This window comes from Pelophylax lessonae (genome assembly GCF_965119305.1).
Source record: "Pelophylax lessonae genome assembly, chromosome: 7".
NCBI lineage: Eukaryota > Metazoa > Chordata > Amphibia > Anura > Ranidae > Pelophylax > Pelophylax lessonae.
This window is the reverse complement of record NC_138774.1, coordinates 206,936,235-206,962,056: the sequence shown is the minus strand read 5'-3', so window position 1 is coordinate 206,962,056 and position 25,822 is coordinate 206,936,235. Positions and strand designations below refer to the sequence as shown.

General features: G+C 43.9%; 1 protein-coding gene across 3 annotated transcripts in view; it reads right to left on the bottom strand.

The window, feature by feature from the left end:
* Window positions 1–25,507, bottom strand: part of GLIPR2 (GLI pathogenesis related 2) — a 198,585-nt gene extending 173,078 nt beyond the window's left edge. For 2 of the 3 annotated variants that reach the window (XM_082263411.1, XM_082263413.1), the window contains exon 1: window positions 923–1,156. The gene's annotated coding sequence lies outside the window, so the exon portion shown is untranslated. Of the gene's footprint in view, window positions 1–922; window positions 1,157–25,403 lie in introns of those variants that run through there. The other variant, XM_082263412.1, reaches the window with a different exon arrangement.
* Window positions 25,508–25,822: the final 315 nt, after the last annotated feature.

Genomic DNA, 25,822 nt, shown 5'->3' with positions numbered 1-25,822 from the left:
CATTTCAGATCCATCATGGCAGCGCCTGTTGGCGGGCATCCACTTGCCTGCTGCCGCCAGGTCCCTCCCCTTGTTGTGTCCTTGCAGTATCACCAGCTGTCCTATTAGGCTCCATTCACACCTAAGCGTATTGTTTTCAGGCATTTTTTTGGACGTTTTTCAGCTGTTTTTCTGCAGGTGTTTGGAGGCAGACATTGACATCTAACAAAAACGCTTGTAATCTGCCAAAAAAGAAGCTTGTGTACGAGGCGACAAAACGCTCATATATGAGCAGGGGCCATTGAAATGAATGGGATTTTGCTTGTTGGGCGTTTTGAGACTTCAGAGATGAGCGTCTTACGAGCCGAAAAACGCTCCGGTGTGAACAGGGCCTTAAAGTGAATGGGACTGTTGGTGAGTCCACAGGGGGTCAGAGGAGGAGCCGCTGCAGGACAGAGATGACAGTTGCTTTTTAAAAATTATGATTTAAATTGAGCTGATTTAAATCAAGCCTTTTTACTAGTTATTTAAATCATGATTCAAATCGATTTAAGTGAAATCAAATTGCAAAATGAACTAAAACTTTTGTCTCTGAAACAGCAAAGTGCCGTGCCTATTTATAATAAAGACATTACATTTATTACTACAATACAGGTACGCCAGTCGGCGACTCTGCCTAGCAGCCATCACTGTGAAATCGGTTGTTCTTTTACTGCCCCCTTAAATGTTTTCCTAAGCCCTTCTATCGGTTCTGGGTGCTGTTTTTTTTACAGGTACGCAGGATGCGTTAGCTGGGTACAACCATTGCAGGCAATTAGCAGTCTGCAGGATTACGCACGCTTTGCAGACCTATCACTCTATAGATGGATTGATTAGAGGATGGCAAGCCAAAATTCTAATGTGCAGCTATTTATGAATGAATTATGAAGCATTGCAGGCTGACCTTGCTGTGTGGGTAGCGATGCAGCCGGGAGGATGGTTGCCTGGAGAGAGGATGCTGGCCGTGCTCCCGTCAGGCTCTGAGAATCTCCTGCTGTAGAGGCAGATGCTGATGTCAGCTCATTGCTTTGCACAGGCACTGACCAAAACAGGCGGAAGACAACCTTGCCTGTGAATGACTAACATCAGGAAGGAGCTTGCACAACCGTCTTCTGTACCAGATCACATCAAATACAGCTTCCTGAATAAAGCTTCCTGGTGTCTTGTAATATTGCTGAGCCCCCTTGGAAGGAAATACCGTTCCGTTTGCCTGTGTCGCTATGACTGCAAAAGCACCAGGGGGGCCTCCGGAGAGAAAAAAAAAAAAAGTCTCAAAGCAACCATGTTTAACCACTTGACCTCTGGAAGATTTACCCCCCTTCATGACCAGGCCATTTTTTTTGTGATACGTCACTGCGTTACTTTAACCACTTGACGACCGCCCACGGCATGCTGGCTCGGCTGCACGAACCGACATAGGAGTGCGTCAGCTCCTAGGCAGCGGGGATGCCGATGCACGGTACCGGCGGCCGTGATTGCCGTCTGGCACCTGCGATCGCTCCCCACTTAGAGAGAACACCGGTCAGCGGTTGTAAACACAGCTGACCGTTGTTCTCTCTGAAATGATCACAGAGCACCTGTGATCCTTCTATATAGGATTACAGGTCTCTAGGATCATTTAACAAGCCCCTCCCCCACACAGTTAGTAAACACTCCCCTAGGCTCACATGTAACCCTTTGATCAACCCTAGGTTAACCCCCTTCCCTGCCAGTGTCATTATTACAGTAACAGTGCATCTTTTTAGCACTGATTAGTGTAGTAATGTCACTGGTCCTCCCAAAAGTGTTAAAAATGTCAGTTAGGTGTGCGATCGGTCTGGCGCAATGTCGCAGTCCCGATAAAAATCGCAGATCGCCGCTATTAGTAGTAAATAAATAAATAAAAATACATAAATCTTTTCCCTAGTTTGTGGACACCATAACTTTTGCACAAACCAATGAAAATACGCTTATTGTAATTTTTTTTACCAAAAATATGTAGCAGAATACGAAAATATGTAGCAGAAAACAAATTGGCCTAAGGATGAAAAAATTAGATTTTTAATTTTTTTTTTAGAATGTTATATAACAGAATGTGAAAAATATTATTATTTTTTTTTTTTTTCAGAATTGGCGCTATTTTTTTGTTTATAGCGCAAAAAATAAAAATCGCACAGATGATCAAATACCACCAAAAGAAAGCTCTGTTTGTGGGAAAAAAAGAACATCAATTTTATTTAGGTACAGCGTCGCATGACCGCGCAATTGTCTGTTAAAATAACACAGTGCATCTAATACTATCCTCTCTACAGCCTGACAATGCTGCTGTCCAAAGGTGTCCCCATTGCTCCTCCATCCTAAACAAAAGAAAAAGAATGCAGCCACCACATATCTAAGAAGTGATAAGCTGCAGTGTGTTATATTTTTGTTTTAGGGTTTAATATTATTAACCACTTTAAGACTGCTCACAGTAATATTACTGCGGCAGAGTGGCTCGTTATCGTCTGACGACGTAGTACTACGTCGTCAGACACTCCCCCTTCTGGGCGGCGCTTGCGCGCCGCCGGAGGCTCGCTCCCGCTGTTTTCATTCACAGCGGGAGTCGGGCCAGGGGAGGAGCAGCGGCGATCGCCGCTGCTCTTACCCGATCGTCGGGGATCGAGTCTGGAGATCCGCCCGCTGTGTGTAAACACAGCGGGCGGATCTCCATAGTGACAGGGAGTGACAGATCGGACTGTTCAGCATAGCTGGACATCCGATCTGTCCCTGTGTCACTCAGTCACCTCCCCCCCTACACGTCAGTAAGCACCAGGCATACATTAACCCCTCCCTCTCCAATAAAATTAACCTCTTCCCTGCCAGTGTCATTTTTACAGTAACAGTGCATATATATAGCACTGATTACTGTAGTAATGTCACTGGTACCCCCAAAAGTGTCAAAAATGTCAGTCAAGGGTCCGATCTGTCCGCCGCAATGTCGCAGTCCCGCAAAAAAAAAATCGCAGATCGCCGCCATTACGCGTTAAAAAAAAAACACCAAAAATGACAGAAATCTTTCCCTTTGTTAGTAAACGCAATAACTTTTGCGCAAACCAATCAAAATACGCTTATTGCGATTTTTTTTACCAAACATAGGTAGCAGAAAACAAATTGGCCAAAAATTTAAAAAAAAATTGGTTTTTACATTTTTTTTGGGGGGGGATTTCATATAAAAAAATGTTAAAAATATTGTTATTTTTTCAAAATAAACGCTCTTTTTTTGTTTATAGCGCAAAAAGTAAAAATCGCACAGGTGATCAAATACCACCAAAAGAAAGCTCTGTTTGTGGGAAAAAAAGGACGTAAATTTAGTTTGGGTACGGCGTCGCACGACCGCGCAATTGTCAGTTGAAGTCGCACAGCGCCGAATCGCAAAAAGTGGCCTGGACGGAAGACAGCAAAATCCTCCGGTGGGAAAGTGGTTAATAATAGAGGAAATTTATAGTACAATATAGCTAAAGGATGAATACTTGCAAGAGCATGTCTTTAAAAATTGGGGCTGTCCCTAGGATTTCGGGACTGATGGCAGTTCAGTCGTTTCTGGTACAGGTTTAGTAGTGTCTGCTAATATTAGTGCTGGTTATTAAACTCGAAAGCATAAGAATGACAACAGCAGTTTGTGGCTTCTTTCCAGCTGCAGGGGAGCATCGAGCAACCTGTCAACAGGAAATCTAGGAGGGACTTCTCCACCCACATCCTGTGCTCAGGGACCCATCCGCCATACCGCACTGGGTTTACTGCTACCAATTATTTAATAAAGACATTGATTTCTTAACTACTTGCCCTACATGAACTGTCAGGAGGATTGCAAATATTCCTAAGACGGCTGCCAAGCTGAGTATGTTAATATTTTATTATATTTCCTTAAAGCCCTTTTTTATGAATGAAAATTGTGACACTTATATATAACCGTCCCAAACGCACGTCTGATCATGAAAAAATGGAAATTCTCTGCTGTCACAAAAAGAGGGAAGGGCTAGGACAGCGTTTCTCTACTCTTTTTTTTTTAGCAGTGGAACTCTTTAAAAGTATTCAAAATCTCAAAGGCCCCCCCGGTCTAAAATGTAAAAAATATCGGTTTTGCGGGATCTGCTTGGTCAGAGATGACAGGTCCGTCTTCGCTCACTGTGCTGAGTAGAGACGGACACAGTCCTGCTCTCCTCTATGGGGAGATCAGGTGAAAACGGATCACCTGTCAGTTTTCATCTGATCATATCCAATCCGATCCGCCAGATTCTGGATTTTGCAAGCAGGATTGGATTGGATAGCTGTGGATGTCAGTGGACATGTCATCCACTGCTTCATAGGGGTAAATGGAGGGTCCGATCAGGTCCGCCTGAAAAACTGACAGGCAGACCTGATCAGACAGCCAGTACAGCCCGGAGCAAAATATCAAAGAGATAGGCGCAGGGCTAACATGACTGGGCCAGCAGTGGAATTGTCCTAGTAAGGGTTAACAAAGTCAGGAAGTTCGTGGGGATTCTCTTCTATTGGCCAATGTCAGTAAGGGGAGGGGCTGTAGAGGGGGAAGTTAGCTCACTGCTGTCTTTTCCCGGGCATCAGTTCAGCGTGGGTGGAGGAGCATTCCCGTCCGCCCGCCCCTACATTTGAATGTCTGTTTAACCGGTTGCCGACCGCCGCAAGTACATATACTGCGGAGGTCAGCCCTGGCCAGGCAAAGTGACGTACCAGTACGTCACTAGCCTGTCACTTCCTTGTGAGCCAATAGCGGGCGAACGCGCACCAGCGGAGGCGCGCGCCTACCCCGGCTCGTTCCCTGGGAAGTCACTCGCGATCGTCTGCCGTGAAGGGAGAAAGGCAGGCGGCTGATGTAAACAAGCCGCCTGTCATTCTCCCCTGTGTAGGAATGGTGATCATACGGTTCTACTATGTAGGACCGTTGATCACTGTTCCTACACCAGTAGCCATGTCCAATCACAGTAAGAAGCACGCCCCTAGGGACACACACTTAACCCCCTCCTTCCCCAATAAAGTTAACCCCTTCCCTGCCAGTGTCATTTTGCAGTAACAGTGCATATGTATAGCACTGATTACTGCAGTAATGTCACTGGTAACCCAAAAGTGTCAAAAATGTCAGTCAAGGGTCAAGTTTTGTGCAAACCAATCAAAATATGCTTTTTGCAATTTTTTTTTTACCAAACATATGTAGCAGAAAACAAATTGGCCAAAAATGTTAAAAAATTTTGATTTTTACATTTTTTTTGGGGAATTTCATATAAAAAAATTTGAAAAATATTGTTATTTTTGCAAAATTTACGCTCTTTTTTTGTTTATAGCGCAAAAAGTAAAAATCGTACAGGTGATCAAATACCACCAAAAGAAAGCTCTGTTTGTGGGAAAAAAAGGACGTCAAATTCGTTTAGGTACAGCGTCGCACGACCGCGCAATTGTCCGTTAAAGTCACGCAGTGCCGAATCGCAAAAAAAAACCCTGGTCGGAATGGGGGTAAAATCTTCTGGGGCTTAAGTGGTTAATGTGCTTGTTTGCTGATTTTATGGTTGGGGGTCTTTGGAGGTGTTTCTGGTAAAACCTGCTGTACTTATCAGCTGAGGGACCCATCTAAGGTATGGAGTCACCTGGGGAATGCCAGTTAATAGATGGGTTAACTGGTAGTTTAAATTGGGAGGTATCTGCTGTGTGTTGAGGTCGTCCCCGAGCCAGTGGTGCGGCTGGGAACAGTTAAGAGTTACACAGATACAAAAATGGTATTTGATATTTGGGGCCTCCAAAGATCGGCAACCTTATGTTATCTTTTATTATACTATTTTGGTTCCTGTTCTAAGGAACGTGTTATATATATTTTTGTTACTGGTTAATAAATGGCCACGTTGGCCAATTTTACTCCAATAACGGTGTCCACGTATTTATTGCAGGAAGTTTTATTAAAGGGTTGGGATTTGGGATAACAGTTATGGTAAGTGTCATAATTAAATCTGGGGTGTCTTAGTCATGTGCGAAAGGGGCTTAAGGGTACGTTCACATTGGAGGTGGGTTTGAAATTGTGCGAATTCAGCTGAACTGAACTTTTACTGTCCCCAATCCATCTCCTGATAGTACAGAGCCTTGAAGGCGCTCTGCACACGCTCAGTTTGGTGTGTATTGCTAGAGAGATTTTTGTTTTTTTTGGGAGGGTGCATGTGATCACCACAGGGCCAATCAGCACTGTCCACACAGAGGGTCAGGGGTCCTCCAGCCTCATAGGACAGTCAGAGTAGAACGAAAACTCCTCCTACAAGCTTTAACCATTGCTCGGCAAGACACTGATGGAAGTCACAAGACTGCTATATACTGCTGATGAGAAAAGGCATTTAGCAGTTTATATTTGCTAAAACTATTGCATTTCCATTCTCTGTGTACTGTGGGAGACCAGATATAGTGAATGCAGGCTCCTGGGTCTAGTAACACTTTAATTGCTGATGTAGCACCCTCCTAGTTAGGTGGCAGGTTCAAAAGCATTTTTATGTTCCTTCTGCTTATCAGGGGAGCCTGATCTATTATGTTGCCCGTTGCATGTTCCCAGGTGTGATTCACTGGGTCTGAGGGAGTGTCCCCACTGTATCCAATAAGGGAGCTTGTTGGACAGTGGAGGAAACCCAGCCAGTGACACATAGGCGTTTGTGGGAGTCCCAGTGGGAAGGCACTCTTGCAGTGCATCCTGGGATTGCTCATAAAGGGGGGGATATGACAGGGCATCTTTGGCAGGAAGCAGAGTCCCAGGAGGAGGCTGATGGCTGTCTCTCCTCCTGTTGCATGAGGAAGGTGGTCATAGGCAGTCGGCCTAGTGAACCGGGTGTGGAGCTGAGCTGCAGAGGATCCAATAGAGCTGACAGTGGAGTTGCTGGCAGAGTCTTCTGGGACAAACAGTGTCCGTGAGTACCAGGGGACTTGCCAAAGGGTCTGCCCAGGGAGGGGGACCACTCCAGTGAAGTCAGAGGATAAAGGGTCAGCTCACACAGTGTGTCAGAGTAAACAGGGTGCCGTGTAGAACCCTGAAGAGCAGGAAAAAAGGGGGTGCCAAGTAGGGCCCTGAAGAGTGATTCACAGTACAGTGCAGTTCGCTAAATTCTACTTCACTATAGTGGCAAGGTGAAGCAGTGGCCTTGCCGCATCCAGCAATATTCAGAAAGTCCCAGCAATTGTGCATAGTTTATTCAGTTGGAGTATCCCACTCATCCCTTCTCCCATTCCAGTTCTCAAATAAAACAGCAAAAAAAAAAAAAACCCTGGACTGTTTCCTGACTGAGCCAAGCACTTAGAATATGCTATATTGTCAAGTTGTTGCTATGGGTAACCCAGGGGAATCCACAACCAGCAGCACCCACGGGAGTAGTGCTACACTAATGATTAGCAGCACAATGATTATATTTTGTGTGAGAGATCACTACTGCATGTGTAGTGATCACTAGTTTTTAATCACAGGAAATTGTTAGTCGAGCTAGCGCAAAATAAAAACACCTGTGTCCACCTAGCCTTAAAGTATAACTAAAGGCAATTTTTTTTTTTTTTTTTTTTTTTTTTTTAGTGTTGGATAGAGTGGAGAGGGATTAAAACCCTTGTCGGGTTTTTATTTCTGTCTGTGACCCCGTTAGTGAGATTCGCCCTCTCTATTTGTCCTGTTTACCATTATCATTGAAAGTGAAAGTAAAAGAAAATCCCAAATTTTGAGTTGTCCCCAGAAAAGAGAAATCTTTCAACGGTGGGACACTAGTTCTGATGACCTGGGGGTCCCCAGGGAATTCCCCTAATTTACAGGGAATTCCTCTCACGTCCTGTTTGGCTATGGGACAGGAAGTGAAGGGAAATCCCTGCAATGGAACACAGATAGTAAATAAAAATCTGGCTGGGGTTATATAACCCTCCCTTGCACGATCCAAAATGAGAAAAAAAATTTTTCCTATAGGTCTTTATTTAATGCCTGTACATACGATAAGAGAATCGGAAGCAAAATTTCGTACGGCGAACGATCTACCAATTTTCTGATTGTTAGTATAGTGCTTTCGACAGCCGATTACGACTTTTTGGATGACAAAAACTGAAGGCGCAGGCTATGAAATTTTTATCGTATGCGAACATAACGTCTGATTTTCGTTTAATTAGTACAGTTTTATCCCAAAAAAATCTAAAGAGCAATGCTAGGCATGCTCGGAAACTAAAGAATACATTACAAAACAATTTGACACATTATATCGCTTCTGAAGTTGTATTCTGTCATATGCTGAGTAACCTCTTCACTTTCGATATGAGACTAGCATGCAACAGAAAACGGACGATAATCTGATCGTGTTGTTCTGGCAATTTTATAGAAAGGCAACTCCTATCCTCATACTGATTAGCGGTTCCAAAACTCCTATCTTCATACTGATTAGCGGTTCCAAATTTTCCTATCCTCACACTGATTAGCGGTTCCAAAACTCCTATCCTCACACTGATTAGCGGTTCCAAAACTCCTATCCTCCTACTGATTTGCGGTTCCAAAACTCCTATCCTCACACTGATTAGCGGGTCCAAAACTCCTATCCTCATACTGATTAGCGGTTCCAAAACTCCTATCCTCACACTGATTAGCGGGTCCAAAACTCCTATCCTCACACTGATTAGCGGGTCCAAAACTCCTATCCTCATACTGATTTGTGGTTCCAAAACTCCTATCCTCACACTGATTAGCGGGTCCAAAACTCCTATCCTCACACTGATTAGCGGGTCCAAAACTCCTATCCTCACACTGATTAGCGGTTCCAAAACTCCTATCCTCATACTGATTTGTGGTTCCAAAACTCCTATCCTCATACTGATTAGGGGTTCCAAAACTCCTATCCTCATACTGATTTGTGGTTCCAAAACTCCTATCCTCATACTGATTAGCGGTTCCAAAACTCCTATCCTCATACTGATTAGCGGTTCCAAAACTCCTATCCTCACACTGATTAGCGGTTCCAAAACTCCTATCCTCATACTGATTTGAGGTTCCAAAACTCCTATCCTCATACTGATTTTAGGTTCCAAAACTCCTATCCTCATACTGATTAGCGGCTCCAAAACTCCTATCCTCATACTGATTAGCGGTTCCAAAACTCCTATCCTCACACTGATTAGCGGTTCCAAAACTCCTATCCTCATACTGATTTGAGGTTCCAAAACTCCTATCCTCATACTGATTTTAGGTTCCAAAACTCCTATCCTCATACTGATTAGCGGTTCCAAAACTCCTATCCTCATACTGATTAGCGGTTCCAAAACTCCTATCCTCACACTGATTAGCGGTTCCAAAACTCCTATCCTCACACTGATTAGCGGTTCCAAAACTCCTATCCTCACACTGATTAGCGGTTCCAAAACTCCTATCCTCCTACTGATTTGTGGTTCCAAAACTCCTATCCTCACACTGATTAGCGGGTCCAAAACTCCTATCCTCATACTGATTTGTGGTTCCGAAACTCCTATCCTCACACTGATTAGCGGGTCCAAAACTCCTATCCTCACACTGATTAGCGGTTCCAAAACTCCTATCCTCATACTGATTTGTGGTTCCAAAACTCCTATCCTCATATTGATTAGCGGTTCCAAAACTCCTATCCTCACACTGATTTGTGGTTCCAAAACTCCTATCCTCATACTGATTAGCTGTTCCAAAACTCCTATCCTCACATTGATTAGCGGTTCCAAAACTCCTATCCTCATACTGATTTGTGGTTCCAAAACTCCTATCCTCATACTGATTAGCGGTTCCAAAACTCCTATCCTCATACTGATTAGCGGTTCCAAAACTCCTATCCTCACACTGATTAGCGTTCCAAAACTCCTATCCTCATACTGATTTGAGGTTCCAAAACTCCTATCCTCATACTGATTTTAGGTTCCAAAACTCCTATCCTCATACTGATTAGCGGCTCCAAAACTCCTATCCTCATACTGATTAGCGGTTCCAAAACTCCTATCCTCACACTGATTAGCGGTTCCAAAACTCCTATCCTCATACTGATTAGCGGTTCCAAAACTCCTATGCTCACACTGATTAGCGGTTCCAAAACTCCTATCCTCACACTGATTAGCGGTTCCAAAACTCCTATCCTCACACTGATTAGCGGTTCCAAAACTCCTATCCTCACACTGATTTGTGGTTCCAAAACTCCTATCCTCACACTGATTAGCGGTTCCAAAACTCCTATCCTCATACTGATTAGCGGTTCCAAAACTTCTATCCTCATACTGATTAGCGGTTCCAAAACTCCTATCCTCACACTGATTAGCGGTTCCAAAACTCCTATTCTCACACTGATTAGCGGTTCCAAAACCCCTATCCTCATACTGATTAGCGGTTCCAAAATAATAGTGCAATTTATCAATGCAAGTTTAGGAGATATTTACAGTACCTATAGGTAAGCCTTATTATAGGCTTACCTATAGGTAAAAGTTCTAAAGGCGACCACTTGCTGAACGCCCCACGCAGATTTACTGCGGCAGGGCGGCTCGGCCGCGCATAATCACGTAGAACTATGTGATTATGTGCACGCGGTCTCGGCGGCACCGGGAGGAGCGGGCACGATCGCCGCTGGCCTCCCGCAATCTTCACAGAAACTGACAGAAGAGCCGCCTGCCTATGTAAACAAAGCAGATGGCTCTTCTGTCAGACAGGCAGAGAGAGATCGTGTGTTTCTGCTACACTGAAACACTGATCTGTCTTTGCCTGTCACAGAGCCCTCCCCTCCCCCCATAGTTGGTAACCACAAATAGGCATACATTTAACCCTTTGATCACCCCCAGCATTAACTCCTTCCATGCCAGTGTAATTTATACAGTAACAGTGCATATTATTTAGCACTGATTACTGTAGTAATGTCACTGTTCCCCCAAAAGTGTCAAAAATGTCAGTTAGGTGTCCGATCTGTCCGCCGCAATGTCGCCGTCCCGCTAAAAATTGCAGATCGCCACCATTGCTAGTAAAATTAAATAAAAATGACATAAATCTTTCCCCTAGTTTGTAAACGCGATAACTTTTGCGCAAACCAATCAAAATACGCTTATTGCAATTTTTTGTTTACCAAAAATATGTAGCAGAATACAAATTGGCCTAAAAGGATGAAAAAATTTGATTTTTTTATTTATTTTTTTATTGGGAATTTATAGCAGAATTTGAAAAATATTGTTTTTTTTTTTCAGAATTGTCGCTCTTTTTTTTGTTTATAGCGCAAAAAATAAAAATCGCACAGGTGATCAAATACCACCAAAAGAAAGCTCTAATTGTGGGGAAAAAAAAGACATCAATTTTATTTGGGTACAGCGCCCCAGGACCGCGCACAAAAAAACAAAAAAAATAAAAAGTCCTAAAATCTATCCGTAGTTTGTAAATGCGATAACTTTTGCGCAAACCAATTGAAATACGCTTTTTGGGATTTTTTTTTACCAAAAATATGTAGCAGAACACAAATTTGCCTAAAGGGATGAAAATTTTTTATTTATTTATTTTTTATTGGGAATGTTATATAGCAGAATTTGAGAAATATTGTTTATTTATTTTTATTTTTTTCAGAATTTTTTGCTCTTTTTTTGTTTATAGCGCAAAATCTAAAACCGCACAGGTAATCAAATACCACCAAAAGAAAGCTCTTTGTGGGAAAAAAAAGGACATCAATTGTATTTGGGTACAGCATCACATGACCGCGCAATTGTTAGTTAAAAATAACGTAGTGCTGAATCGAAAAAAAATGGCCTAGTCATTAAGGGGGTAAAACCTTCCAGAGCTGAAGTGGTTAAAATAAATAAAATCATTTGGGCGGTGTCCTATTAAATGTCATTTTAGCTCCTTGATGAGCCCTGTAAAATAATTCAATGTTAATATTCGCGCTCAGCAGAGTTGTGTGTGGATTGTGGTCATTTTTCTGGCTAGAACAAGCAATGTGACAGTATGGAAAAGCAATCAAGCGTGTCGTCGTCTGTGCAGGTGCACCAATGACAGCTTGCTGTAACATTATCGCACAACCAATCTGACTTCAGCCGCAGGCGGATCTGCATAGACACCCCCTTGAGACTTTACAGATCAGTGATAAAACACAAAACTCAGCCACAAATACGCCGCGTTCAGTAATCCATACAAGTCAGGTATGTGGAGCCAGCAAAGTTCACAGCACACCTTCAGAAGCCATTATACACAGCCTCCTACTACCCTCTGCACCCATAAAACGGGACGATCACAGGATCAAGATGTGCAGGGCTGCTAAACAATGAGTCTAGGTGCTTCTTTTCTTTCTGCCCATGGCTTTGTACTGCTCTGGGCACTAACGGTACCCAGGTATTCATTAAAATCTCCTGCACCAGGCAGATCTCTGATGGGTGAGAACTTGTATTTTAATGCGGATTAGCCCCTGGTTCACACCTAAGCTTGTTGCGATTGATGCGTTTAAGCATTTTTTTGCGGTGCATTTTGCGCTTTTGAACATGCGTTTTTGACATTTTTTTATGCGTTTTGCGGGTGTTTTTATTTTCAACTAGGAAAGTATTGAATGCGACGTTGATGCGACCCCTGGCACTCAAAGTCTCGTGAAAGTAGTGCAGGAACCTTTTCAAAGTCGCAGGACTTTCAAAAGGTTCCTGCACGTCTTTAATGCACTTGAGCGCCAGAGAGTGTACAGTCACATCAAAGTCGCACTCATTACTTCCTACAGGCCAAAAAGGCAAAAAAAAGAAAAAAAGCATAAAAATGCAACACTTGTGTTTTTGGTGCGGTTCCATTGATGTCTATTGCACCAAATACGCAATCTGATGCAGTAAAAAAAGTCCCTGACCTTTTCTAAGGCTTGGTTCACACCTATGCATTTTTTTATTGCTTTTTGTAGAAACACACTACAGTCCATTGAACATGGTTTCCTATGGGACACGTTCACATCTGTGCTATTTTCAGCCGCTGTGTTTTTGGAATGGGTTGGGGACTTTCTTTTAACCATTTGCCGACCGCCCGCCGCAGTTTTACTGCAGCAGGCTGGCTCAGCTGCGCAAACCGATGTAGTACTAAGTCGGTTGTGTGCGTGGTGCTGGGGGGCAAGTGGGGATGCCGATGCACAGGGTCGGCAGCCGCGATTGCCGCCGGCCACCCGCAAACGCTCCCCGCTGAGAGAGAATGACGGTCAGCTGTTGTAAACACAACCGACCGTTCTTCTCTCTGAAATGATCACAGAGAGCCTTCTATATAGGATCACAGATCTGTGTGGTCATTCACTCTCATAGAGAGCATCAATGCGACCGCAAAGATGGTGACGTTGCATTTGGGGTCGCATTGATGCTCTCTATGAGAGTGAATGGTCCGGGAAGTGTCGCCTCGCACTGTGGAGTTTGCCGCTTGTCCTGTCATAGAACGTGGCGTGGCCTTTACCTCCTACATGAGCAGTCTTCAGCGGTTAATAGCGGTTTCCTTACAGATTCTGGAAGAAGAAAAGATTGCCCTGCAAGCATAGGGACAATCTACAGGTCTGAGGGATCTCCGGTTCCCATGGTCTAAGAGACACCTTGTTAGAGGTTGGATACGGAGGAGAAGATTGTGTTTTTTGCTGGATCTTACAAGCACTTATTATCTGCAGGTCGGTAAGGGACCAATTTGGGTGATTTTCACTTGGAGATTGGAAGCACCTGGGATTGCTGTGTTTTTTAGTTCATTTGCAATATATCTGCACCGATATTGTTGTGACGTCATCTCGTATGTTGTGCCACGCGCCTCTGCGCACTGGGACAGCTTCTGCCTTCTTAGGCCACCTCCCTCAGCATCGTCTGGAGTCGGGATAGTGAGTGTACGACTGTACGTACACTACAGTCACAGTGCACAGTATGTTTAACACAGCCACCGCGGCCACATACTGGAGTCTGGAGTCGGGACAGTGAGTGATTCTCATACAGTACAGTCACAGTGCACAGTGTGTTTAACACAGCCACCATTGCAACATACATACACCCACCCACAGCTGCCCCGTGCCAGCCAGCCAGCCACCCACACACCCACAGTCCTGTACCAGCAAGCCAGCCACAGGCCCTGCCTGTACCAGCTAGCCAGCCACAGGCCCTGGGCCTGTACCAGCTAGCCACCCACCACCAAAGGGTGCCAGCCAGCCACCCACCCACCACAGGGTGCCAGCCAGCCACCCACCACAGGGTTCCAGCCAGCCACCCATCACAGGGTGCCAGCCAGCCACCCACCAAAGGGTGCCAGCCAGCCAGCCACCCACCACAGGGTGCCAGCCAGCAAGCCAGCCACCCACCACAGAGTGCCAGCCACCCACCACAGAGTGCCAGCCAGCCACCCACCCACCAAAGGGTACCAGCCAGCCAGCCACCCACCCACCCACCAAAGGGTGCCAGCCAGCCACCCACCACAGGGTGCCAGCCAGTCACCCAGCAAAGGGTGCCAGCCAGCCACCCACCACACCACAGGGTGCCAGCCAGTCAGCCACCCACCACAGGGTGCCAGCCAGCCACCCACCCACCACAGGGAGCCAGCCAGCCATCCACCAAAGGGTGCCAGCCACCCAGCCACCACACCACTGGGTGCCAGCCAGCCACCCACCACAGGGTGCCAGACAGCCACCCACCAAAGGGTGCCAGCCAGCCAGTTTTTTAAGCCTATATTCAGTTTCAGTAGTGTCTTTCAAATTTCAATGGAGATGGATGCAGATAGAAAAATTAAAAGTGTGGTCTGGGACTATTTCTCATCTCCGTCTCCAGGAAAAGCGGCAGCACTGCAAGACGTGCACAAAGAATGTAAGCATGGGATCAATAACTGCAAAAATCAAAAATACGTCAAATCTTTGGGCCCATCTAAGAGTTCATCATGTTGAATTGTATCATGCAGCACAGAAAAAAACAAAATGAATCACAAGGTGAAACATCACTATCCCAGGCAACAATAACAGATATGTTTCAGAACAAAAACAGATGGATAAAATCGGATGGAAGATCCCAACTGCTGGACAGAGTAATCACAGAGATGATGGTCACTGATAACCAGCCATTTACAATGGTGTCTGACTCTGGATTTAAGCGGTTGATGTCCATACTTGAGCCAAGGTACACACTGAAGAGTGACAAGTATTATCGAACTGAAATGCTGGGAAGGATTCACCAAAAGGTCGTTGAGAAAGTAAAGGCTATGCTGAAACCAGAGAATGCTGGCAACTCACTCTCATTTATGACTGACTGCTGGTCAGGACAAACAGAATCACTAATGAGTCTTGCATGCCACTTCAATGACAGGGGATGGACAAGAAGGCATTTGGTGTTGAATACAAAAGTGATGCAAGGATACCACACTGGGGAGTACATTGGAGAAAGGTTTCTAGGCATGCTAGAAGAATGGTGAATCACCAAAGACCAAGGGATGCTTGTGATTCGAGACAGCGGAGCGAACATGGTGAAAGGAATGAGACTTGCTGAAGTCTCAGTTGCATGGCACACACCCTCCAACTTGTGGTGTGTCAAACCAGAGAACTTTGCTTGACATAATTAGCATGCTGAAGAGTTGCACAGGCTATTTCCACCTTTCAATCTTTGCCAAGCAGCGAATGAGGTGCATTCAGGAAGACCTTGGCCTACCCAAAAACGCGTGGAACTCAACACTTCACAAGCTGCAAAGAATGCTGGAGCAGAAGCGAGCTCTTACCATCTATTCAGGTGAATATGGAGGATATTTTTGTCCTACTGCTGATCAGTGGGACATTGTAGCCAATGTCATTGATACCCTCCTCCCCATAGAGGAAGTGACACTAGAGGTGAGTCATTACGGTTCATCTGTGTCGTCTGTCATCCCATGTGTGAGAGTGCTGAAGATGCTTCTTCCACAGAATGAAGGACCCAACACACGTGGGACTAAAACATGTAGGCAGGCCATGAGGGACAGCCTCGCCAAATGTTTTGAGAAGCATGAAGAGAATAAAAAGGTTGTGCTTGCATGTCTTTTGAATCTTCAATACAAGAACCATCCTTTCTCTTCTGATGATGTATTGGCCAAGGCAAAACAATGGCTGACAGAAGATATTCAACAGGAGGTGCAGGAGGTTCCTGCCGAAAAGAAAAGTTTCTAATGTGGAAGAGCAGCTTCAAAAAGAGAAAAATGTCCAAAAAGACAATGGACAGAAGAGAAACTTCATCGTGGTCGAATAGATTGTTTTATTGGGGCCTCATGTGGAGGATTCTTCTGAATCTGCAATAATGACCCCGGATAATGAAGTTCATTTCTATTTGAAGGAACCAGTAATTGACAGAAGAAGTGGTGATCCTCTTCAGTGGTGGAAAGAAAATGAGGCACGCTACAAAAGACTTGCTTGCTCTGCTCCCCCTTCCTCGGTACCAAGTGAGTGCGTTTTTAGTGAAGCGGCAGCAATTTATGAAAAAAAGAAGCCGTTTAACTGGTGAACATGCTGAAATGTTATGCTTTCTGCACTATAATATTGTTCTACTTAACTGGGAGTATTGAAGTGTAGTAGTATAATACTAGTGTCCACTCCCCTAACTCCACTCCACTCCAATCCATTCCACTGTCTAGTTTTTGTCTAGCTTTTTTCTATGAGTTTTGCACTGACTGCGCTGCACTTCCGACTCTGGGGCGCGCTCGCGTTCTGCGATGTCCTCCGGGATCCGCCGATCATTCGGGGCACAGGCAGAATGGCAGCCTGCCTATGTAAACAAGGCAGATTGCCATTCTCTGAGAAGGGAAGGTTGTGACCCTGTGTTCCTACAAAGCAGGAACACAGACTTTTGCCTTCCCATAGTACAAGCACCCCACACACAGTTAGAAAGCACTCCCTAAGAACACATTTAACACTTTGATCGCCCCTGGTGTAAACCCCTTCCCAGCCAGTGTCATTAGTACAGTCTGTAACAGGTCGAGACTCTGTCACTGTGAAAGTGGTCATTTAAAGGACACAGAGTGTGCATATTGGCTCAGTGCAGGACTACAGAGCGTAGATGTGCAGTGGAGAAAACTGCTTTTGCAGCTTTCTCCAGGTTTTGGTATACCTGGATGGGGCTCTGCAGTTTGGAGATTCCATAGTGTCTTGGGAGGGACGGAATCTCCAACCCTGTGTCCATGTTTTGCGAATGACCAGCAGGGTGCGTGCTCAGGTGCACACAGCCCTTATAATGGAGGTGAAGGAATACCTTAGGGCTCCCAGTTGGAGACGGCTCCACCCAAGAGAGACAGGAGGTCTCTAGGAGTCAGAGGCTGAAGGTGGCAGCCAGAGCACGTGTGTCTGCAGGAGACAGGTGACTGTATGAGGACTAAGGCCAGAGTGAAGCTGTCAGCTTCAGAGAATTCATGGTCTGGGGACCAGCATAAAGAGCAGAGGTACTGCTACTAAAAAGCTGAGTGAGAGATTAAGAGCCAGGTCGACTAGCATTTTCAGTTATATATTGACCGGAGAAGAACCCCTGTGTGGGAAACCCTATATGTTATGGACTTTCCCTATGCTTTTTTAATAAAAATGGGTTGCCATGCCCTAAAACCAAAGTGCTGACTGATGTGAATGCCTTGAAAAACGCATCTACCACTAGAGCTAACGGCCTCCGTGTTACAAGTGTATATTTTTAACAGTGATCACTGTATTAGTGTCACTGGTACCCATTTAGTGTCTGATTTTTCCGTGCAATGTCGCAGTCCTGCTATAAGTCGCTGAACGCCGCCATTACTAGTAAAAAAAATATATATATATCTATATCTATATATATATATATATATATATATATATTATATATAAATTTCATGAATCTACCTCATAGTTTGTAGATCCGATAACTTTTGCGCAAACCAATCAATATACACTTATAGGCATTTTTTTTACCAAAAATATGTAGCAGAATACTATTTGCCTACATTTTTGAAGAAACTAGATTTTTTTTTTACTTTTTTTTTTTTTATTGGATACGGTTTATAGCATAAAGTAAGAAATATATATATATATTTTTTCAAAATTGTTGGTTTTTTGTTTATAACTCAAAAAATAAAATCTGCAAAGGTGAGCAAACACCACCAAAAGAAAGCTCTATTTGTGGGGGGAAAAAAGAATATACATGTTATTTGGGTAAAGTGTCGCACGACCATGCAATTGTCAGTTAAAATAATGCAGTGCTGTATCGCAGAAAAAAGGCCTGGTCATAAAGGGGGGGTAAACTTTCCGGTGCTGAAGTGGTTAACTACTTGCTGACCACCCGCCGCAGATATACTGCATCGGCTGCGTGAACCGCCATACCTGTACGGCAGTTTGTGGGAGCACTCCTGGGGGGCGCGCTCGCTCCCCCATTAGCCAGCAGGGAGGCGGACTCACAGGACCGCCGGCCCCCGCACTCACTCCCCGTGGAGAAAGAACGATGGTCTCCTGTTGTAAACACAGCAGACCGTTCTCTCAGGAATCAATACAGAGCGCCTGTGATCCTCCTATTTAGAATCACAGATCTCTGCGTTGATTCCACAAGGCCATTCCCCTCACAGTTAGAAAACATCCCCTAGGCATACACTTAACCCTTTGATCGCCACTGAGTTAGCCCCTTCCCTGTCAGTGTCATTATTACAGTAACAGTGCATATTTTTAGCACTGATTACTGCAGTAATGTCACTGGTAACCCCAAAAGTGTCAAAAATGTCAGTCAAGGGTCCAATCTGTCCGCCGCAATGTCGCAGTCCCGCAAAAGAAATCGCAGATCGCCACCATTACTCGTTAAAAAAAAAAAACACCAAAAATGACAAATCTTACCCTTAGTTAGTAAACGCAATAACTTTTGCGCAAACCAATCAAAATACGCTTATTGTGATTTTTTTTTACCAAACATAGGTAGCAGAAAACAAATTGGCCAAAAATTTAAAAAAATTTAGATTTTTACATTTTTTTGGGGGGGGGAATTTCATATAAAAAATGTGGAAAATATTGTTATTTTTTTTAACCGCTTGCCGACCGCCGCAAGTAAATTTACTGCGGCGGTCAGCCCCTGCCAGGCAGAGTGACGTTAATTAACGTCACTAGCCTGGGAGGGTCTGGGGAGCGAGCGCGCGCCCGCGGAGGCGCGCTCCCGCGCGGTCACGGACCCCCCCCGCGCGTGTGACCGGCGGACCCGATGTCCGCCGGCCACTCTGCGATCGGCGGGGGAGAGGGAGAAAGTCAGGCAGCTTGTGTAAACAAGCTGCCTGTCATTCTCCTCGGTGTAAAGACACTGATCACACGGATCTACTATGTAGATCTGTTGATCAGTGTCCTTACAGCTCAAGCCACAGCCAATCACAGTAGAAAGCACGCCCCTAGGGACACACACAGCCCCTCCCTCCCAAATAAAGTTAACCCCTTCACTACCAGTGTATTTTTACAGTAACAGTGCATATGTATAGCACTGATTACTGTAGAAATGTCACTGGTAACCCCAAAAGTGTCAAAAATGTCAGTCAAGGGTCCGATCTGTCCGCCCCAATGTCGCAGTACCGCAAAAAAAATCGCAGATCGCCGCCATTACGCGTTAAAAAAAAACAACAAAAATGACAAAAATCTTTCCCTTTGTTAGTAAACGCGATAACTTTTGCGCAAACCAATCAAAATACGCTTTTTGCGATTTTTTTTTTTACCAAACATAGGTAGCATAAAACAAATTGGCCGAATATGTTAAAAAATTTTGATTTTTACATTTTTTTGGGGGGGAATTTCATATAAAAAAATGTGAAAAATATTGCTATTTTTGCAAAATTGACGCTCTTTTTTTGTTTATAGCGCGTGATCAAAAAATCGCACAGGTGATCAAATACCACCAAAAAAAAGCTCTGTTTGTGGGAAAAAAAGGACGTCAAATTTGTTAAGGTACAGCGTTGCACGACCACGCAATTGTCCGTTAAAGTCACGCAGTGCCGAATCGCAAAATACCCCCTGGTCTTTTAGCAGGAAAATCCTCCGGGGCTTAAGTGGTTAAATTTACGCTCTTTTTTTGTTTATAGCGCAAAAAGTAAAAATTGCACAGGTGATCAAATACCACCAAAAGACAGCTCTGTTTGTGGGAAAAAAAAGACGTAAATTTCGTTTGGGTACGGTGTCGCACGACCGCGCAATTGTCAGTTAAAGTCGCACAGTGCCGAATCGCAAAAAGTGGCCTGGACGTAAGACAGCAAAATCCTCCGGTGGTAAAGTGGTTAAAAAGCAGTGCTCTTGGAATGTGCATGTAATGTATGTAAATGGGGCATGAATAAGTGGTTTTTAGTAAGAAAAGCACCATGTAGTTCTCTTTTTTGTGGTAATCCCCTAATATCCTGGAGGAACGGAGAAGTAAGCATGCCTTCTGGGGGAAGAAGATTGCATTTGCAAGGACCAGATATCTCCTGCAGTGGAAAAGTAACAAAGGATGATAAAGGATCCCATTTAAAGGGACACAAGCTATTTTATGACCTTACATTACATGTGTGGGTCATAAATATAATGTGAGAGCACAACTGGTGAATAAGTGGAATGAATATTCACTATTGGAAGCACTGAAGATTATATAAGAGACCTTAACATATATTGACACTTTGGTTTAAAAAATGATAATTTTGGCAAAATATTGTTTGATGTTGTGTTAGAGGAATAATAGTGCTACATCTTTTTTTTATTTTAAGAGACCGGTCACTGCTGCTCTCTCGCCATGTGCAGGGTGACTGGTCTGGTCTCCGCCCCCTCCCCTAGTTTTATGCAGGCAGTCTGCAATGGGAGGACCTGCTGGACTCCTCCAACAGCTCTGCTCTCTGCACAGACTATGTACAGCACAGTGATATTACTACTATTTTTACAGTGTAATATTTACATTTTTAGAGGGGGTTTGAAGCACACAAATGAGATTTATCTATTTTGTAGCTATAGCGGAATATATTTGAATTATAGTTTTTACTCCTAGAGTTTAGCTTTAAGGCTTGATTCACACCTATGCATGTTGCTTTTGAGCAATCCAGCAGTGCTTTATTGCTGTCCTTTTGGAGTTTTCAGACACTCGTTTTTGATTCTTTTTTTTTTTCTTTTTATTTGGCCAATTTGTTGTTGGGCAGATTAAATAACGCAAAATGCATCAAAAACGCATAACTTGCATTTTTAATGTATGCCCATTGAAGTCTGTTACATGCAAAACGCTGCATTTTGCGGGGAAAAAAGTCCCCGACCCTTTCCAAAAATGCATTGAAGTGAACGTGTTCCATAGGAACCCATGCTAAACAAAATGAAATGCATTTCTGCAAAAAGCATAAAAATACACATTAGTGTGAATGGAGCCTAAATAGACAATAGACCGGTGAGCACCTTTGCTCATCGTCATTAATCCTTTTCATTAGTTCACCATTATAAACTGCTAAAGGATTATTTCTGATTAGTCGCTGTAGATCAACACTACTGTACCTGGTCATTTAAATCTACTTAGAAACTAGGGATACATTCCTAAATATATATATAAAAAAAAAAACAACTTTAACCGCTTGCCGACCGCGGCACGACTACTTACTGCGGCAGTCAGCCCCGTACAGGCAAACCGATGTAGGGCTACGTTGCTCGTCTACGAGCCTCTAGGGGGCGAGCGTGCGCCGCCGGAGGCACGCTCCCAGCCCCGCTTGTTGACGGGCATCCCCCCGCGAGTGATGTCCGATGTCCACCGGTCACTCGCGATCTCCCGCTGGAGAGGGAGAAAGGCAGACGGCTGATGTAAACAAAGCCGCCTGTCATTCTCCCTGGTGTAACTGCAGAGATCATACGATCCTGCTATGTAGGATCGTATGTCTCTGTGGTTACATCACAAGCCACGCCCCCCCACAGTTAGAATCACGCCCCTAGGGATACATTAAACCCACTGATCACCAATAAAGTTAACCCCTTCCCCGTAAGCATCATTTTTACAGTAACAGTGCATATTTATAGCACAGATTACTGTAGTAATGTCACTGGTCCCCCCAAAAGTGTCAAAAATGTCAGTCAAGGGTCCGATCTGTCCGGCAATGTCACAGTCCCGCAAAAAAAAAAAATCGCAGATCGCCGCCATTTCTAGTAAAAAAAAAAAAACAATAAAAATGACAAATCTTTCCCGTAGTTAGTAAACGCAATAACTTTTGCGCAAACCAATCAAAATACGCTTATTGCGATTTTTTTTTTTTACCAAAAATATGTAGCAGAAAACAAATTGGCCTAAAATGTTAAACAATTTTAATTTTTACATTTTTTGGGGGGAATTTCATATAAAAAAATGTAAAAAATATTGTTATTTTTTCAAAATTGTTGCTCTTTTTTTTTGTTTATAGCGCAAAAAGTAAAAATCGCACAGGTGATCAAATACCACCAAAAGAAAGCTCTGTTTGTGGGAAAAAAAGGACGTCAATTTCATTTGGGTACAGTGTCGTACGACGGTTCAATTGTCCGTTAATGTCACGCAGTGCTGAATCTCAAAATAGGCCCTGGTCTTTGAGCAGGAAAATCCTCCGGGGCTTAAGTGGTTAAGATCTAATAAAACCATAGTAAAATGCTATACGTGTCCATTTAAATCTACTTTAATAGTAGAATGTAGAAATACATTCCTAAAGTCATGAAAACATCTAAAAAAAGATCTTATTAAAGCTATATTAACCACTTAAGACCACCCTGAAGACGTCACTACGCTCTGACGAAACGCGCGTCAGGTGGAACGCACGCCGTCAAACCCGGAAGTTAGCCTGGAACGCAAGCCGCTCTCCACGCTACAGACATCCATTAGAGGGTTTTTGCACAGCGTTTTTTACTCTTTTCCAGCTTTTGTCAGCATTTTTTATTTAATAAACTTGTTTTAATGGTACTGCACCATCCGGAGCCTGTCCTTTTTTCCCTAAAATTATATCCGGAGAAACCGTGAGGAACCCGTATACCCCATTTGGGGCATTCCGGTCGAGAGGGATAGGAGTCCAGCAGCTGCCATTATTCAGACCTGGAGGGTCACCAAAGCTCTACTGGTCTCTTTGCCGTAAGGTAGTAGAGACCCACCTTATCTGGTGAGATTACATCTTACCCTTAATATCTGCATGATCGGATATCCTGTCCCATTGGAGGATCCAGCACCAAGCACCAGCACTTTTTTCCCCTTTTTTTGTGGCACTTTTTTTTTTTTGGGATTATTCACCACTGAGTCACCTATGACCTATCACTTTGAATATCACTCAGCACTTTATTATCACAGTGAATTGTTGGACTTGATTTTGGCACCTTAATTATTATATTATATTTTATAATATCTATGTTTTAGGGGCACAGCCCATTTTAAAGTTTTAGAAATTTTAGATACTATTATATTGTATACCTACTCCTTTAGTTCCCTGCACATACCAGCAAGCGCTATATTTTCTCATCTAGTTTGGGAATTCCTACATACTCACTTTGCACTTTATAGCAGCTGCTCAGCCAATACATTTATTTTTTTTTATATATTAGCCATAGGACCCATCTGATTAGGCACTCCTAGGCGCGAGGAATATATTCCACTGAATATATACATTTGCAATATTAACCACTTGCCGACCAGCCGCCGCACTTATACTGTGGCGAGTCGGCTCTATTACGCGAAAGGACGTACCTGGATGTTGTTTTGTGTAATAGCCAGTGGGCGCGCGCGTGCGCCGATTGGCCAGAGAGGGAGCCAATCAGCAGGTCCGGCAGGCGCTATGTCTGCCGCTCACCCGCGATCGCTCCCCATAGAGACTGAACGGCCGTCTCGTCACAGATGAACACAGGGATCCTTTGTTCCTGCTATTTAGGGACACAGTTCTCTCTATAGGTATGATTTAAGCACTGTTAGTAGTGTGAAACGCGTCAACTGTCTTTGATCTGTACCTCTGTTTGCTGTGGTATTTTATCCTATTTTCAATAAATATTTGCATTGGAGTGCGGCTATCCAGGCACACTTTTTGTTCTATATGGCTTGGACATTGAGTCTGCACCCTGCACCTGTGCTGTTACTGTGAGGATTTTTGAAGACATTTCCACCTGGAGCGGTGTGTGGTTTTTACAGTTCTCTCTATGTTCATCTAGTGAGTCTATCCCCCACACAGTTAGAAAGCACCCCCTAGTGACACACTTAACCCTTTGATCACCCCTGGTGTTAACCCCTTCCCTGCCAGTGTCATTAGTACAGCAAAAGTGAATCAACTCCACCAACTGTGAAAGAGAGTTCCACATCCTTATCGTCCTAACAGTGAAAAACCTTCTGCACAGTTTAACCACTTGCCGACTGCCCGCCACAGATATTCTGCGGCAGGCTGGTTCGGCTGCGCGAACCGACGTACAGCCATGCCGGTTCGTGAGAGCGTTCCTGGGGGCACGTGCGCGCCCCCATTAGGCAGCAGGTAAGCCGATCCACGTTGCCGGGGGCCGTGATCGCTTCCTGTGGAGAGAGAACGACGGTCAGCTGTTGTAAACACAGAAGACCGTTGTTCTCTCTGGAATGAACACAGAGCGCCTGTGATCCTCTTTTTTAGGAACACAGGTCTCTGTGTTAATTCCACATATCCCTCCCCCATACAGTTAGAAAACACTCCCCTAGGCTCACACTTAACACTTTGATCACCCCTGGGTTAACCCCTTCCCTGCCAGTGTCATTATTACAGTAACAGTGCATATTTTTAGCACTGATTACTGTATTAATGTCACTGGTCCCCCCAAAAGTGTCAGGTGTCTGATATGTCCACCGCAATGTCGCAGTTCTGCTAAAAATTGCTGATTGCCGCCATTACTAGAAAATAAATAAAAATGAATCTTTCCCCTAGTTTGTAAATGCGATGACTTTTACACAAGCCAATCAAAATACACTTATTGGGATTTTGTTTACCAAAAATATGTAGCAGAATACAAATTGGCCTAAAAGGATGAAACTTTTTTTTTTTTTTTTTTGGGGGGGAATGTGAAAAATATTGTTTTTTGTTCAGAAATGTCGCATTTTTTTGTTTATAGCATAAAAAATTTAAATCCCACCAAAAGAAAGCTCTATTTGTAGGAAAAAAGGACATCAATTTTATTTGGGTACGTGCAATTTTCCGTTGAAGTAACGCAGTGCCGAATCGCAAAAAAACGGCCTGGTCATTAAGGGGGCAAATCCTTTTCTGGTCCAGAAGTGGTTAATCTGCAGATAGTATAGTGGGGATCAGTATGTTCCAATGTCAGCTGACTTCCTGCTCCATAACCCTAATGGCAGATAATGGCCACGGTCACTTTTCTGTCTCTTTTGAGCCTAAAATGAGATAAATGCCCAAGCATAGAATGTCCATGTCTTTTACAAAAATCAAATTTTCTGTACAGGAATGGATAGGAATACATACATATTGATAAATAATGATAGTATGTCCCTTGCAAATGCCAAAAGTCACATTGTCTTACCTGCGATTGTCCCACAAAGCCTCCTGGTACTAGGTGCCTGCTGGAGGTGTACACTCTCTCTGTCTTTGCTGTCTATCAGTCAGTAAGTACACACAGAGCTCCCTGACACTCAATAGATGCAGGAAGTTTAGTCACTCGCCCTGCAGCTACTATATATGTGTATCCGAGCTTATCACACCTACACCGTCCCTCCCATTATACACACTCAAAAGGTTTGTGGCTAGAAAAGCCAGTAGCTCCTGTTTAGAATGATCGGTTAATATTGCTACCTGCAGGAAACGCAAGCATTAATCAATTTTTAACAAATGGCCCCCACCCATTGCAATATGTCTATATTGGCTCTTTTTTTTTAAATTTCTTTATTTAAGAAGTGGTTGCAGAATAAACAGAGTTAAGGCACACCAGGAAAAAATGAGACA